Here is a 6,296-nt window from a genome sequence, read left to right on the forward strand (position 1 = left end):
TGAATTACTAAACTGAACTAGACTGAATTAACTGAATTCGGTTGACTGACAGAATAGTACTGAGATTACTGAATTACTGAGATTTCCTGAGTCACATGACTGACTGAGTTCTATAGATCATGGCTTGACTAAAGATATCGTGAAAACATGACATAGCTCTAGGCACACAGCTAAATTGTCGGGTACAAGTACCCCCAAGACTCGATAGAATGAAACTGACAAGGCTTGACACTTTTGATCACATGACCAATATCAACAATTCATAATTTCATAGTTGGGAATTTCATGAAGTACATAATTATCATAACGTTGTACATGGATAGTAATGCATATAAACATGGTATAATTTCATGCTTCAAATCTTATGAACATCCCATCAAGCACTCACAATGCATAAGTTTAGCATGGGAATCATCTTAATCAAATAGGTAAATCATAACGTAAGAGACATGACATAATCTTGATACATGGAAACTGGGTACTTGATCATTATTTATTCATTGGGGCATATTATCAAACACCTTGCATGCACACATAGAGCATAGGTATGATCATCAATTTAATACCACATGGTTCCACAATTTAACTCAATTGCATGAATTTTAACCCTATACTAACATAGTTTCATGAAAACATGATAAAGATACAATCTTGGAAATCGTACAACAATAACAACATGAGCATAATCAATTCAAAACAAGAACATCATGACATATAGTTTAAAATAGGGTTCTTGATCTTCATGGATGAAAGGAGTCCATGAATCAACACTGTGCATACATTAGTTATTGATTCTAGGAAGATTGATGGAGAGATTCTTGAATTTGAGTCTTGGATTTGAATCCCCAATTGAAAACCCTAGCTTGTTCTTGAGAGAAACTTGAGAGAAATCATACATTTTTGATGAATTATGGCCGAATCATGTATTATTGGGTTTATATAGGGGTTGAAAATTGGCCCTTTTAACCCTTGGACGAGTATTTAAATTCTGTGAAAATTTTTTGATTTGGACCCATGACGCGATGCGGCACTATTGTCCCATGTCTCTGGAAAGTGACAAATGGGAAATTGCATGGTGGCGCAATGCGGGGCTATCGCGTTTCCACTATATTTGTGACCTGAAAGTTTGGCGCGACACGGAGACCTCGCACTAAGACACTAGAAAAAGGAAAATTCTGAATTTGAGCTTTGGTACGATGTGCTATAATCGCGGAGGCTCATTGGATTTTGACGATTACCGTTTTGTCCTGCTTTGCGACACATTGATGGCTTAGGTGGCACACTGCCTTACTAAAAAGGCTCCAACTCTTAGCCCGGGTGTCAGATTTAGGCGAATTTGGTATTGATGAAAAGATTATTGAATTTCCCACATGATAAAAAGTGAAAATCTTGAAAATACCACATGTATAAAAGTGGATTAATCTTTGAAATAAGTCTTTAATATTTCTAGGATGATTTTAAGCTAGGTAGAAGTATGGGGTACTACAGGGAGGTAGCTCCCAAAAGTAATTAGGGAGTAATTTAGACCTAGGGCAATATCCGGTGTCACAAGTTTCATCAGAGACATTGCATCAGAGGCCATGGAATGCCGACATAAGTTAGCTAATCCTTGCTAACGTGCACCTTCATACTTGCATTGTGTTGTATGTTGTGCATTGTGTGCATTAAGATACGTTAGATTTCTAACTTATTGTGTTGACTCGTCTTGATCCAATTGACCCTTGAATATTACCAACAAGTTATTTCATATATAAACACATAATAACAACCTTAGGAACTCATTAAACATGCTAGAACCTAATACGATAGACTAGACAAACACCTAGCTCAAGCTAGTCACACTAGTTTTCTCGGTTGACTTCTAAATGATCAATTTGAATCAAAACTTGTGTTGAAACACTATTAAACATTGTAAAAACATACATGGACACTTAGATGCACATTTATATCATTATCACCACATTAAACACATGATTCATCCTCAAAACAAGGCTAAAAAGGCTAGAATAGCAACGCTAAAATGCATAAATTCAGCCAACATCAAAAGTCATTTGATGAATGAGATTTGTGATCAATTCAAAATTGTTTATTGCAACTCGACCGCATATCATCCATAAATGAATGAAGCCATGGAAGCCACCAATAAGAACATCAAGAAGATCTTAAGGAAGATGGTCGAAAGTGATAGATTATAGCATGAGATGTTTCCTTATTTTTTTTCTAGGGTATTGTAAACACATATTTTAACACATTTATCTCATTATAAACCATTATATCTTAGAAATGTCCTCAACACAAATCTAAAAAGGCTAGAATAGTGATGCTAGAATGCATAAATACACCCAACATTATCACCCCGCACTTAAATCCTTGTTCTTCCTCAAACAACTCCTGACTATAATCATCATCAAGTATGAAGACTCAACACTTCAACTAAATGCAAGACACTCAAGTTACCACTACAATGACTACATAAAATGCAAGTTACTATGCTAAGCATGTTATTTACACCATTGAAAGCTCATGAACACTACTCCAAAACATCCTAACCTCAAGAATAGACTCACCTAGTTGGCAAACTCATGCTTATTGCTCAATCAAAGACATCTTATGAATTACCCATATTCATCAAACATGTGCCCCCTCACAATAAGAGAGTTACCCATAATCCTCACAATAATGCAATCAATAACATAATGGGTACAAGAATCAAATTACGCTCACTCTCAAAAAGAATTCACAAGTTACATACAATGAACCATAGGCTTCCCCTTAGTGTAATGCTCCACTAATAGTCGAATGTAAAGCTTAGGATCAATTAGGACTTTTTTGGGTTATAATGTAGGCTAAGGGATGGGTAGGAACTATTTAGGAATAGTGACTAACCTCTCTAAGCACTTTAATAAACTATATTATACATTTACAATCAATCTCCAACAATCAAATTACACTCATCCTCCCATACCTTTTATTTTTGCCCCATTCCTTTTAAATATTTTCAGAAACACTTGGTGGACGCATAGTTTACTACCACAAGAATTAATTTTTCTCTTTTTCCATAATCATGGCATTAATTTTAACATAAATTATATCACAACCATCTACCACACATTAATTATACATCAATAACTATCTTGGGGCATCAATTTCACCTTTTTCTTCTTTATTTTTTCAAACTCCTTACTAATTAAATGATCATTAAAGCACTTAGGAGCTTTTTAGATTAAATTATGGTCTATCAAAGAAGGGACTAGGCTACTTATAAGGTTACTAAAGAAAAAGCTAAAGGCTCAATAGGGTTTAACTAGGATTATGCACAAAGGAAGGACAAAGAGAAGGTATAAAATAACGCTATCAAAGAAATGCATATATCATCTCCTACACCCACATTCTTTATTTAGCTTCACACACACCGGGTAAGTTCTAGACATCACATACAACAAGCAGTATACAAAATACCTCATACACCATGGCACATGGACAAACCACATAGGATCATCATAGACTCCCAACCAAACAATAGCACAAATTTAAAATTAAGCCAACAAGTATAGAGTCATAAACATGACCCTACGAGTCTCAAAAATAGTAATTCATTCAATCAACATGCATTTTCAAATAAACCTACTTGCATCAAGTATTCAAAAATAGCACCAACAATAATATCTCACTTATTCCTAACCTAAAAAAATTTAAAATTTTTAAATTGAGCCAAAAATTGGGAATTTCCCCACCCCACACTCAAAAATCTACTTTGTCCCCAAAGTGAATTTAAAAGTATAAAGATAGAAATAATTCCTGAGGCCTCTAGGCCTAGCTAGTAGCATGTTCACATGAATGAGATCCATGAGACCGCACACTCAATCTTTGTCATACTTCAAGCTCAAGATTATGGTACTCAAACTTCCCATTAACCTATGACTCAACCAAAAATAAAAATCTTCGTGAAATAAAAACTAAAATTGAAAATAAAACATAGCTAATTTAACTTGGGTTGCCTCCCAAGAAGCGCCTGATTTAGTATCACGGCACGACCCAACTCAACTCAACCATATTCTTTCACCTTTTTACTCTCTTTTGAGAGCCATTTTTCATTTTTTAGACCTCTTTTACCTTTTAACATATTGGGAAATGGTGGTTTCATCTTAGGCCACGCAATCGGGTATTTGGATGGTCTTCAATGGATTAGGCACCCCACACTTATCCCTTTCAAACACATTGATCATGCATAAATCTTTATATAACAAAATTTTCAATGGGGGCCTTGTAAACATCAACTACCACCTCTTCATTATTTACCCACATCTTGAGCGTTCCTTCTCTAACGTCAATTAAATCTCTTCCGGTTGTTAAGAATGGGCACTCCAAAATAATTAGTACCTATTCGTCTGCCACAAAATCAAGAACAAAAAGGTCAGCAGGAATAATAAATTTACCAACCTTTATAAGGACATACTCAATGATTCCCTTTGGATATGCTATGGATCCGTCTGCAAGCTGCATAACTACTTGTGTCTCTATAGGCTCTCCCAAGCCTAATTTTCTAAACATTGATAGGGGCATCAAATTTATGCTTGCCCCCAAGTCACTTAGTGCATGGAATTCCTTTCCCCTAATTTGTATGGAATAGCAAACTTCCCTTGATCTTTTTATTTCTTGAGAATTTTCTAAGTCATCACAGCACTACACTCTTCAGTTAGTATGATTGCTCCCACATCTTGCAATTTCACCTTCTTTGCCACCACATCCCTCAAGTACTATGCATACTTAAGCATACTCTACAAAAAATCTAGCAAAGGTAAATTAATATGCAACTCCTTGAATGTGTCAATGAAGTTTTTAAACAAGGCATCCTCCTTCGCTTTTATGTACTTTTGAGATAAAGGCAGTAGAAGCGTCTTCTTCTTTTCTGGTTTGGAAACTTTTTTATTCAAGTACTCAGACTTCCTTGAATTTTTAGCTACTTTTTCATTTACCTTTTCGGTCACCATATCAGTATCTACCTCATTTATTACCTTTAGAGCTTCTTCTTGAAGCTCTTTACCACTTCTTAAGGTAAATGCCATGACTTGCTTTGGATTTTCTGTATCAGCTGGCAAACCACCTTGTGGCCTAGTATTTAATGCTTGTTGTAACTGCCAATTTGAAACTCTAAGCTTCTCTAGGAGACTTTCTAATTCTGTAATTATGTTTGTTAACTTTTTATATCTGCAAATAGTTGTGCTTGCCTAGCTAAGAGTTATTTCAACATCTCTTCAATTTTGCTCGTTGGCTAATTTGATTGGGCCTGTGGTTGTACGACTTCTTGTTATTGTGCATTCCAGGGATGATTTATTAGTTAAGTCTGCCACTTCATGTTGTAGGCATTATCATAATTTGGCCTTTGAGCATTACCTAAGTATATCACATATTCCATATTTAAAGCACACATGGTAACCGCATGACCACTATTTTTGCATACTTTACACCAACCTGCAGCTTGTTGGATGGCATTGACTATGGCTGCAGGTTATGCTGCTCCCAACTTTATGCTGCTAAAATGAGTATTGATTAAATTTTGTAAGGCAAATACCTGTGCTGACAAGGCTGTGAATTGGTCCACCTCCAGTAAACTCGTAATTCTTTTTATGGCCCTTCTAGAGTCTGAATGACAATCTAGATTTTCTTGTGCTATGCAATTCAACAATGTGTATGGCTCATCATAAGTTATCTCCAATACTTGACCACCTGTGGCTAAATCTAGGAAAATCTTCGTATTATGATCAAGAGCTTCTACGAAGTGTGAGAAAGTACCTTATTTGACAGTTGGTGATGTGGACAATCCCGAATAAGAGCCTTGAAGTGTTCCCAAGCATGATAGAGGTTTTTATCAGGCTTCTATTTGAAGTTCACTGTCTCACTACCAAGTCTCACAGTCTTGCCTAATGGAAAGAATCTGATGAGGAACTTTCTAACTAAGTCATCCCATGATGTAATTAAATTTACCGGCTTCATATTCAACTGCCTTTCAGCTTCCCCTAAAAATGAATAGGAAAGCAGTTTCAACCTCACATAATCTGTAAGTGGACTTGTGGATCCTCGTATAAAAACCCTGCAAACTGTCCACTGCTAATAAGAAGCTGCACCATATTGTGTTTCAACTCGAATTCCCTCCAGTTGCTGATCTTTGAATTGGGAAAGTCAACTTCGTTGAAGTGGGACTGCTACTTCCCTAACCTTCCTACCAGTTGTTTGTTGTTCAGCCATAGGAACAGTATTCACTTGTCCATCTTGAATTTGAGGAATTCTAGGGAGAA

General features: G+C 36.0%; 1 non-coding gene across 1 annotated transcript; it reads left to right on the forward strand.

The window, feature by feature from the left end:
• Nucleotides 1-5,803: 5,803 nt before the first annotated feature.
• Nucleotides 5,804-5,910, forward strand: LOC124889132. The gene has a single exon (XR_007047747.1). It is a non-coding gene; the product is annotated as a small nucleolar RNA R71 (small nucleolar RNA).
• The last annotated feature ends 386 nt before the right edge of the window (nucleotides 5,911-6,296 follow it).

This window comes from Capsicum annuum, chromosome 11 (genome assembly GCF_002878395.1).
Source record: "Capsicum annuum cultivar UCD-10X-F1 chromosome 11, UCD10Xv1.1, whole genome shotgun sequence".
Taxonomy (NCBI): Eukaryota; Viridiplantae; Streptophyta; class Magnoliopsida; order Solanales; family Solanaceae; genus Capsicum; species Capsicum annuum.